The 12,080-nt window shown below is 37.8% G+C and overlaps 1 protein-coding gene across 3 annotated transcripts in view; it reads right to left on the reverse strand.

Annotated features, from left to right (window-relative positions):
• PDE4D (phosphodiesterase 4D) overlaps nucleotides 1-12,080 on the reverse strand; it is a 389,547-nt gene that overhangs the window by 273,095 nt on the left and 104,372 nt on the right. The gene's annotated exons all lie outside the window — the stretch shown is intronic.

Here is a 12,080-nt window from a genome sequence, read left to right on the forward strand (position 1 = left end):
TCTGGTGCTTTCCCAATCCTTGCTCTTACCTATGTTATTGATAATGTGGAAGAGTAACACAACTGGACTAGATTGCCATTCTGTGAGAGCATTCTTCTTCAAGGTTTCAGAGGCAGCTAAAGCACTTAAGATCTTTATGACGGGCTTCTTAAAATATTCAGAATATGATGTTTAGAGATAAAGTCTCTAGCTATCAGAGATATGGATTTATCATTACTGCAGACTCCATTCTGTTTCTGTCCTGAACATGTCTGCATGGATGATGTTTTGACTTCACAGTTTCTCACCCATGTGTATGTAACAGACTTCAATGGCATCATTTTCACAGTACACCTGAATTGCAATGAAGAACGTGAAGCTTAGACATCTCCCTCTCCAGTGACCCACCTGCAGAAACACACGTTGAAGGTACAGGAGGCAAGAAGCACTAAGCTGACAGCAAGCTCTGCAAGCGTTTTGCCAGGCCAGCCACTGTCAGGAGTTGCATTGCCAGGTCACAGAAGTCCTTCCTTCAGCACAAACTGAAGGCATTTTCTAACCAACACTGTTGTATAGATGAAGTTAAGTTTTAAAACGTCTGTCATCCAAAATTTGCTTGGAACTATAAAACAGGTTCTGAAGGTATAAAAGGGGGGAATCAGATACATATGATCCTGTAGGCCACATTTCTTTAAGAAATCAGGAAAAAAAACCCCATATATAAATACTTTTATTTATAAATTACAATTTCAAAGTACTTCTTCCTGCCCAGCATTCTGTATCTGTCCACTTGTTTGATACCCAGTACTATATACCAAGAATATATGGAAAGCAAATGGTATTTCAGGAAAGCAGTGAACTTGAACTCACAGTCACAATTATGCTTACTTATTTTATATTTTCCATGTATCAAAATCTTTATCAAAAGTACTACATAAGGAGATAACCAGATCTTTTATTTTCTGTAAGGGGAGGAGAGGGTGGCAGAAATTAAACATTTCAATGAAAGTTGCAAAGAGAAAGACTGAAAATCTTGCAGGTATTACTTCATGTGTTTGGTTTTATTAGTGATCGGTTGATTTATTTATTTATTTATTATTTTTAATACAAATGCCACTGCTTATCTGAACAGATCTTTTCTATTTTACAGGTTTTAAAGGCAGATTCAGACACATTCATGTATTCTGTTTCAGGAAGTTGTATAATTTTTCAAATCAGAATTTTTTGTTTTCATATATTGTAGAATGAATGAAACAATGGCCTGAGTATCTTATCTTATAGCAAGATTGCATTCAAAAATGTTCATTATGCAAAAAAAGTCTTACAACTTCTATTCATAGTCACTTTGCAAGGGATAAGCAATGCTGTAAATCATCTTCTCTAAAATCCTTCTTCTACTACATGGAACAAACAAGTGAGCCTCTAGCTGGTACAATCCCTACCTTATTATGACTTAATCTCTGATTCCTGCTTGGTTGCCATAAATAGGCAGATATTAGCTCAGCCACAGCTCAGCATGCATACCTTTTTGTGACTGTGGCATTTGCAGTGGTAGTTACTTCACCACAAGCCACATTTCCTTTCAAAATGCAATCCTATAGAAAGAAATATTATTAGGCTGCAAGGATTATACCGTGTATACAGATTTCACTCTTGCTAAAGATACTGTGTAGCATATAGCTCAACAACATATGCTTCAATGACTTAAGCATAACAGCAGTTAAAACTTGAAAATATTTATTATATAGATAACCACCATAGCACCCTAACTGTATTTTTATCCAGCTACAATGTCTAATATCCCAAACTAATTCCCCCCAAAAAATCTGCCTAATATTGGAAAGGGTATTTCAGTATTTGTGGGCTGGATATTCCAAATACTGTTGGATTAGAAAGGGCAATACAAAATCAAAAACACAGCAGTACTCTCCTTCTCTGAGCAATTTCTAGGATTATTATACCTTCATGGGACAGGTTACTCTGCCACAGATATTCCATAAGAAAGAACACTTTCTATGTCAGTTATTCAAAAGGCTTGAAAACTCTCTGGGAGAACTGCACAGTGTCTGCTGTACTTTCAACTTGAAGAGCTTTCCCAGGACACTTGAGGTGAAAAGTCCAAACAGTAAAAGAGAAAGAAAAGGTATTTGCTGATTCAAAAATAGCCCTCACCAAATCTCCATGTCAAGATCTCTGTGTTAAAGTACAGATAAGAAAACTACGCTCTCAGCATCTGAGTCAACCACTAAGTGTGGAAGGGCTGAAAGTACCCCAAAAAATAAGTGGATGTAGAGCTGGGTATCTCTCAGCCTGTACACAAAAATAGGTTTTTCTGTATGACACTACCCTAGCATTTAAGGAATTTATCTCCCACTTTTCTCCCACATATAAATTTCTTCATACCTCAAAACTCTAACTAGCTTATGGGGAAAGTGATAATTTTTATTTCACTGTGTCTGTTTGGTGTGTGTCCTATTTGGAAGCAAGAAGGTCAGACACTACAAAGAGGACATTATGGATGCCAGACGAAAAACCATCAGATAGTAGAATATGTATGGAGCCAAATATAGAAAATGAAATTGTATGGCTAATTTGGAATGTCTGTAAAGGTTCCCACCCACTATTTACAAATTAAAATACTGAGGAAAGGCAAAACATGGGAGCCCAATAGAAGTTATAGGCCATGTTTGTTAGGGCAGTTATACCATGAGACCCGCTGCATGAAATGATACTTTATAATGGGTATGAAAAAAATAGAGTGACAGATTTCAAGAAAGTTGCTGAGAACTTTCAGATCTTCCATGAGTTGAAAAACATTGGATGAAATACCTCTATCAGAGTTTAAGAATTAAATAAAGTATCTGAAGTTGGAAGCCTAAGTTATTATTTAGATGCCTAAATATAAATAAGCTGATGCAATCAAATGCAAAGCTAAATATATTTACTTCTCACATTGGTACTTTTTTAGTAAATAAATCTGCTGTTAGAGGATGGCATGTACATTGTTATTTCACTAAATCCAACCTATTAAAATTGCTTTATTTTGTCCTTATTGTGTACATTTTAATTTAGTTGATTATTGATTTCCATACACATCTGAATGTATCTAAATATCACATGTGGCACACTTGTTCCTCTGTCTGAAGTTCTGAGAGTAGGTATGGATGACATACCTCACTCCTTTTTCAATTACTATACTTACAATACTAATTAAAGACAAATTATCCCAAGAATTAACACTGGAAGATGACATTGTTTAAATTACAGACCACAAAAACAAAATTTCACAAATGGTCCAAGATGCACAAAATCTTCAACTTGGAGAATGGTTTGAGAGCAGCCTTAGGAAGAGAGACTTAAGGGTATTTGTGCACGAAAAGCTGAACATGACCCAGCAACGTGCACTTGCAGCCCAGAAAGCCAGTTTGTATCTTGGGCTGCATCAAAAGCTGTACGGCCAAGTCAAAGGAGGGATTCTGCCCATCTACTTCACTTTGGTAAGACTTCACCTGGAGTGCTGCAGCCAGCTCCAGGACACTCAACACAACAAAGATGCTGACCTGTTGCAGTGAATTCAGAGGAGAGCCACTAAATTGATCACAGGGATGGAGCACCTCTCCTATGGAGACAGGCTGAGAGAATCAGGGCTGTTCAGACTGGAGAAGGCTTTATAGCACCTTCCAGTACCTAAAGGGGGACTACAAGGTAGCTGGAGAGGGACTTTCTACAAGGGCATGTAGTGATAGGACAAGGGAGAACAGCTTTAAACTGAAACAGTAGAGGTTCAGATTACATACTAGGAGGAAATTCTTTACTGTGAGTGTGGTGAGGCACTGGAACAGGTTATCCAGAGAGGTTGTGGACTCGCCATCCCTGGAGGTGTTGAAGACAAGACTGGACGGGGCTCTGAGTAACCTGTCTAGTGGAAGGTTCCCTGCTCATGGCGGAGGTTGGAGCTAGATGAATCTTTAAGGCCCCTCCCAACCAAACCATTCTATGATTCTATGATTTGATGAATTAAAATGATTTTTAATTGGTCAGTATTTGGTAAACATAAAAAATATCAACTAAAGTTCAGATCCACCAAATCAAATTTAAAATAGCAGTCAAAAACGCAGTTAGCCTGCTATTTTTAATATGTCTCAAGTATTTAATTGTACACTAAATGAAAATAACACTGCAATCAATCATTTGACAACTAAAATCTACTCACTTCCCTTAAGGCATTATTTGCCTACAGAGAATATAGATGGGTGGGTTGTCACAGATACAACAGCAAACGAAACCAACTTTTGAAACATTTCTTCCCTAGTATCCATATGTACATATCACTGGGGTCTATGAGCCTCTGTGCTCAATGCTTCTACTGTTACCAGAAAGCCTATTTCACCATGAAGGGCTTGCTCAGTTCTGAATTTCCAAGATCTGTTACAAGTGAGATGTATATTTTTCCAGTTTAAAGGAAGTTAAACTGAAAACTTTAAGTTGTTTGTAAGTAACCAAGGGTATACTGATATCAACAGAAAACAAGTCCCTCTTAAAAACCCTAATGGTTTAAGAACTTGTTCTTTAAAATCTGTTCAAATAAATTTGTAAAGAACAATAAATCAATTAATAATGCAGAATAATACATACAAAAGAAATGGAATATAAAATGGAATAATAAGGAACATCTTTTTTTCTTAAAATATTCTAAAGATCATAATATTGTTCAACTAGGCATAGAACTGACCCTAGAATTTCATCTAATGACTGTTGTGTCAAGCCCTAAAACTTGTGAAGGACACGCCAATGTTCTGTTAGAGTTACATCCATATGATAATACATATTATTTAATCCTTAGCTACTGACATTAAAAATGTGTCCATATGTCACCATTTGTTAGTGGCTGAAACTAAGAATGTGATCAGTGTTATACAAAAATCATTAAAATAAGGAGCTGCATTTCATTGCAGATAGAAAGAGTAAAGTTATCTTTTTTCACCTCTATAAGAATTCTCTGTTTTCATGAAGGGAACAAGCTAACATCTGCCATACCAAAGTAAATCAATTAAAATGACACTATAATAATGCAATCTAAACCAATTTCTTCAGACAGTTGAAAATATGAAGCCATGACACTTTAGAAAAAAAAAATTGAATCTTCCACATTTTTTGCAACGTTACTGATTAAAGCCTTTCCATAAAATTTAAAGTTGTGGCTTAAGTAGACTAGAGATCATCTTTTTGAGAGATTAACTAAGCCAAATAAAACTAAAGAAACAGATTCCTTCACACAGCTGAATTGGAGACTTAGGTATACTCAATTTCACTATAGCTTTCCAGAATTTGAGTAGCTTTAATATTCAGGCAATTGTTTCATTTAGTTCTCAAGAACAGGAGGGTTACTGCCTAAATAAGACACAATATAAACTTTCATACCATTTTTTCATACACATTTTTAAAAACAGTAATAAATTCTCCAGTAATCCAGGAATATCAAGTTAGTCAGTCTTAAAAGTAGAGAAATAAATGCCCCTTCTTTCTGCTTATATGTTTCCAGTATAAATGGATTGGACACTTAAAAATAGTTATCAGTTTCCTACGAAAAACTGTTCATGCTTTTTTCAGATGCTCTGCCTGGTTTTATCCACTCCTTTGAAGCCTTTAATTTTGTGCCTTCCATTTTGCTAATTTCACAGTGAGTCACACAGGGAAAATTATTCTGTTTATTAATATCTACTGACAAGTAGCTTTTACTGGAAATATTCTTATATCTTGTAATGGTTAAAATAACAATTATCTTAAATCATTCTGCTATGATCAAAGAGTTAATTGAGTCACAAAAAATATTAAGTATCATGTACTCAATTTAGGTTTCAGGCAATACTGAATTAATATTAGCATAAAAATTGCCATTTAGTGTAGTGTACCAGTGACACCTATTTCTATTTTAATGAGATGAAAGTATAATAAGCTGTAAATTATAATTCTTAACCAGCCTTCTTCATTTTTGTCAGCTTTCAACATTTTTTGTCATTCTTCTCTCTCCTCCCTCTACTCTTCTCCCTGCCCACAAATACTGAGTTGAAAATATCAGAGAAAATAGTCAATCTCCACTTACAGACACGGACAATCCTTTAGTTGTCTCTGCATGCCAAATAAAAGGATTTCGAGTAAACATGTTAATTTACCAAAATATTTAACACTATAATTTCTTTTCCCAGAAGTAGACAAATTCCTTAAGTGAACCGCTCTGTGAATGAAAGACCATATGCACCAAACTCAGGCCAGAATGTTTAGAAAAAATATAAGCACCCAGAGATCTACTTACAAAATACTTTGTAAATGAAAAAGCATAATTAAGTAATATATAATCAATCATGTTTACTGTAACAATAACTTAAACAGTTTTGAGGTTTTTTCTTCATTATTAAATTATACTTAGGAAGTAGTGGCGCCAGGTAATTTTTGATGAGTCAAACTGCAGCTATGGATTAACTCTTGCCAAAGAAGAGAAAACAATCCTTTGTAAACAGGTAAGAGTGAAAAGACTGGAAAGGAACAGCATGAACACTCAACAGGTTTTTTACGAGTAAAAGAAGCTTCAGTTTAATTTCTACTACTGTGACTTGATTTTCCAAGAAGATATAATCAGGATTATACACAGCAACAGCAAGACTTCCTGCAAGTTTACAGGATCCTTCAAGAAATAACATTAATTTAACCTGAAAATGACTGGTTAAAAGATGTACCCTACTTATAATGAGACAGTGTTTCAAAGTGTTTTCAATACAAAATAACAAAAATTGTAGTGCATCAAAAGGACCAAGGTAGGAAATAACTTCATTTACAGATTATATGCTGAGGACAGAAGAGCAAAAGACAGGGCTTGGCAAGATCCGCATCCCAAAAATAAAAAAGTTTAGTTTGACTCAGTTGCGGTAATATAAATATGAGTACAGTAGTAATCCAAAAATGCAGGTTATATGATCTCATTCTGGAACAATAGATTAAAATCCCAACAGGATACTCATCTACACAAATTGAGCAATAACAGTCTATATTAGCTCATGTAGTTAAATCATCTTGCCTGCACAGAAATTCTGCATGAAAAAGTGCCATAACTATTGTATGGAAGACTACAGAGCACTTCTGTGGTGAATGATGTAATTCACATCTACAGATATATACCTAACCTACTCACTAGAGCTGCTGTCAGACTTAGCTAAGTAGGGCATGTGGAGTATTTTCAACTTTTCACATGCAAACATTACAGACAGTCAAAAGACTGCTAAGATTAATAATAAACAAATGAAGCCTTCTCCTATTTTGAAAACAGTAGAAATTATTTCATTTCTTCCCTGATATTCATCATGCTGAATGCTGGTTAGGTGCTACTGGGCAAATAAGGTATTAGAAATACAAAGGAAAAGGTTTAAGATACCTTGAAATGAAACTCTTTGTTTCAGTCAGTATCTTACTACATCTTACTACACTCATTCTAACTTGGGAAATAAACTTTGACAACGCCTGAAGGCAAGTTACACCTGTCACTGAGCATAAGAAAACAGTGAAGGTGATCCTTCACTTTTAGCAGTACTGTGAAAATCTATTGGCCACAGAGACCAAAATTCTTTGGTCTTAAACAGATTGCTTCTGTTCAAGAAATCTCGATTCTTTTTTTCCCCAATTCAGATTCAAATTCAGATTTCCAAAGGAGGCACTGAGATATTCCTCTACAGCTTTTATGTTAAGTATAAAATATCTGAAAAACTAGTTAAATATGTGTTCAAATGCAGTTAGGAAAGAAGCCATTTTTTCTTTCCCCACTATAAAATACAAGTATTTTTAGAACAGGCAGATGAATAAATACCAGCATGAAACACTGAGGTTAGAAGTGAAGAGTTATGTCATGAGAATGGCATAGCACTGGTCAGACTCAGTTCCCCGTAACTTCGTGAGCTGAGGTGACTCATCATGTCCTAAGAACATAAAGAAAAGCTGATTTTATGTATTAGCATAAAGATCTTCATCTGCCATCAGTTTTCTTCACAGTTACATATTCTATTTTTATGAAGTGGAAGAACTTACTTAACAATGGAAAGCCAAACCAAAATTTTGGATGGCTGAAAATCATATAAAGTTTCATAAAATGTAAAAATAAAAAATTTAGCATGATTATTTTAGAACACTGGCAAAAACAGAAGACAGGACCTTATTAATAATTGCATTAATTCAGGAATTTACTAATCACAGAACCGTTTAGGTTGGAAAAGACCTCCAAGATCATTGAGTCCAGCCTTTGACTGAACACCACCTTGTCAACTAGACCACAGCACTAAGTGCCATGTCCAGTGATTTCCTGAACATCTCCTGGGATAGTGATGTGCCCACCACTTCACTGGGCAGTCCTTTCCAATACTTTCAGTGAAGAAAAACCCTTTCACTGAAGAAATTCCTCCTGATGTCCAACCTGTACTTCCCCTGGCACATCTTGAGGCCATTCCCTCTTGTTGCCAGGAAGAAGAGACCAACACCATCTGGCTACAACTTCCTTTCAGATAACTGTATAAGGTTATAAGTTATAAGGTCTCCTCTGAGTCTTCTTTCGTCCAAGCTAAACAACCCCAGCTCCCTCTGCTCTGTAGCCCTTCTCTGGACTCACTCCAGCACCTCAATGTCCTTCTTGTACTAAGAGGCCCAAAACTGGACACAGGATTCGAGGTGGGGCCTCACCAGAGCCAAGTGCAGGCACTTCCCTGGCCTGCTGGCCATACTTTTGCTGACACACACCAGGATGCCATTGGCTTTCTTGGCCAAGTGGGCACACTACTGCCTCATGTTCAACCACTGTGGACCAGCACCTCTAGGTCTTTTTCCGCCAGGCAGCTTTCCCGCCACTCTGTCTCCCGCCTATGGCACTACCTCAGGTTGTTGTGACCCAAGTGCAGAACTCAGCACTTGGCCTTGTTGAACCTTGTACTGTTGGCCTTGGCCCATCAATTCAGCCTGTCCAGACCTTCTGCAGAGCCTTCCTGACCTCCAGCTGAAGTCCAGGTAGATAACATCCACAGCCTTTCCCTCATCCACTTAGGCAGGTCACCTGGTCATAGAAGGACATCAGGTGCTCAGGCAGGACCTGCCTTTCCCAAACTCTGCTGGCTGGTTGTCCTGTACATGCCAAGTGATCACATCCAAGATGATCTGTCCCATGACCTTCCTGGGCACCAAGGTCAGGCTGACGGGCCTGTAGTTCCCCAGATCCTCCTTCCAGCCCTTCTTGTGGATAGGTGTCAAATTGGCCAAACTCCAGTCATCTGGGACCTCCCTGGTTAGCCAAGACTGATGGTTAATGATGATAAATTTCGATACTAAGATGCTCTTGAAAAACTAGTCAGTAATAAAATTAATACGAGGCAAGGAATAACATGTACAACCATGCATTTGCATTGTTTTTCATTAAATATATAAAGCAATAATAGTCAAGTAAATACGGTGGGATTTCAAAGCAACCAAGAAAGGATTATTTTTTTGTTTACTCATTGTCTTGGTAACCAAACTAAATTTCATTCAATCCTAATAGGCCAAAAGTTGGTAGAAAAGGATGAATAGTCATAGGTTACATTTTTGATTCTGAAGTCAATATATTCACCTGTGGATTAATTTCAAATCTTTGCCAGTTTAAAGACAGCTATTCTTGGACATGGGTTTCTCACATCTGTTTTCCTTATGGTAAAGCTAAATGACACATGCAGTATTTGCTTATGCAATTAAGCAAGCTAAAATTGAATGCCATGTTTATCTTTATTTGGTTTGTCATCACAAATGCAGATAAAATGTAATGGAAAGGAAAGCTAGGTTACATAACTCAGCAGTAAATGTTTCTAAAATAACTGTCAGTGTGAATGGCAGTAAGCTGTATACTGTTAATACATAATTTATGTTGTATGGTGTGTAATGAGGTAAGCTGTTATAAAATCCCACTCCTCCTACTATCATCACAAATGTGTCTCAGTATTTCTAGGACTAACTTCATCGTCATCCAAGACATCACTTGCCCCACCCACTGTACCCCTTTAATATAATTTGTATTTACTTCTCTACAATCCAAACTCCTTGAAACAATTTCAGACAAAATACCTCTTTTTTGTCTACTTCAGTTTCAGTTTTATACACCCTTTAGAGTCCATTCGGATCACAGTTACCCTTATCTGTCTGATACAGTTGTGCCCCCAGTCATACTGCCTTGAAACATACAGCTGCTTGAAACATACAGTATTTTATAGCTGCTTTTTGCCAGCAGTCAGTTCCTACCTATTGCTAAGGTTACCAGGAGGGTTCAGATACTGGAATTCTCACTACATGTCCAAAAGCATATGGGTTCCTAACCAAATTCTGCTCTCAGGGCCATCATTCTTTCCCTAAATCCACATGCAGGGCCTAATGCAAAAGACACATCCACCCCTTGACTACTTACACAACACTAAATCCTGAATATTTGAAATACTACGTCATATTTTAAAAAGGTTTATATTTTTATCCCCCCCACCCCAACTCTTTCTCCCCATATTCCACGTGAGACAAACAAGAACTGGCACATGAAGGCATACTGCATGTCTCTAAAGTATCTTTAAAAAGCAACATCTCTAAGATACTGAAAATAGTGAGTCCCACTTCTAAAATATTTGTTTCTGTATGCACATAGAGGTTACAAATATCATGATGCATATAAGGCTGGCCACGGAATACCTTTGATGTGTTGCATCAGCATTTTGGAAACATTATTAAAGACAATCAACTAGTATTTCTATTGAATAAACACAAAATTATTTGTGTGCCATGAAAGATATTCTTTATCTTCATTGTCATCCTTTAAAGAACACCTGAAAGTAGCATGAGAGGACATTATATATATATATATATATAACTTTTCTTCATGACAATTTGTATTCACAACAGAAAAGGTTGGCATATCTTACAGGCAATGCATGAATTTTTGAAGGTTCTGAATTAAAACAAAAGCAATGACTGGCAGCTTAACACCCTGGCACCTCTAAATGCTCCTTACAGAACTACTGTAGCATGAATAAGCAAATTTGCCAGTTCTCCAAGAGTTGAGATGAACAGCTAGAAACATCTGCATTCTAAATCAGGGTCTGTGATTAGGTAAGCACATACGCAGGCATGGTATGGTTTGCATTCAGTTAAATTGCAAATACAGCACATATCATTATCTTCCTACATCTTCCCAGTAAACACTTATGCCAGTCTTCCCCAAACAAGGCTTCACATAATGTGACAGACAGTAAGGGGCTGGCAAGGGAAATCAGGTAACTAGCTTTCAGAGAAGATAAACGGAGAACTTCTAGGTTGTCCCAAACCTCTCAGACTTCAGGGCTCATGCTTGAAAAATGCTTAGTCAGAAGATGAACCCCAGGGAGTTAAGACATGCATAACATATTTTTTCTAAAAGTTCTTAAAAAGAGAATTAAGCCATATTCTTAGGAAACAATGGAAGCAGTCCCCCTGACAGGTGTGTGGGCACACCTGCAGTGTCCTTTCCAGCACACTCTGCTAAGGAAGACTAAATACATCCAAGACCTCGCTGTTCATTGCTTAGGGGATATGTTTTTAAGTCGGCCGTCAAGGGACGTTACAAAGCCTGAGACGGTCCTACGGCAAGGTTATAAAAAGTGATTAGGAAAACAAGCAGAGGGGCTGAGAACAACTCCCCCTCACCGTCCGGCCCGCCGGGCACGCCCACCCCCCGCGTGACGCGAGGCGCGCGAGCCCCGCCATTGGGCGCTCGGGGCAGCGGCGGCGCTGACGGCGGCGCGGTCACGGGCCGGCTCGGCCCGGCCCCGGCGTGTCCCCGGCGCTCCGGAGAGCGCGGCCGTGCCGGCACCATTCCCGGGGAAAATCCGTCCTCAGGCTGTCCTGCAGATTCTTGACGCGCAGAGCCTGACGCCCACTGAGGGAAAACCTGCTAAACAAACACGCGCCCAACCCCTCAACTTGGATGTTTGTTTTCTTAAAATAGCTTCCATAACTTTTCCTTCTAATATTCTGAAAGACTCAGTATTTACTCAAAGGGCAAGTTTTATGAGGGAATATCTTTG

The sequence above is a fragment of the Pipra filicauda genome, unplaced genomic scaffold (genome assembly GCF_003945595.2).
Source record: "Pipra filicauda isolate LSUMZ 115617 unplaced genomic scaffold, ASM394559v2 scaffold174_size2080704_pilon, whole genome shotgun sequence".
NCBI lineage: Eukaryota > Metazoa > Chordata > Aves > Passeriformes > Pipridae > Pipra > Pipra filicauda.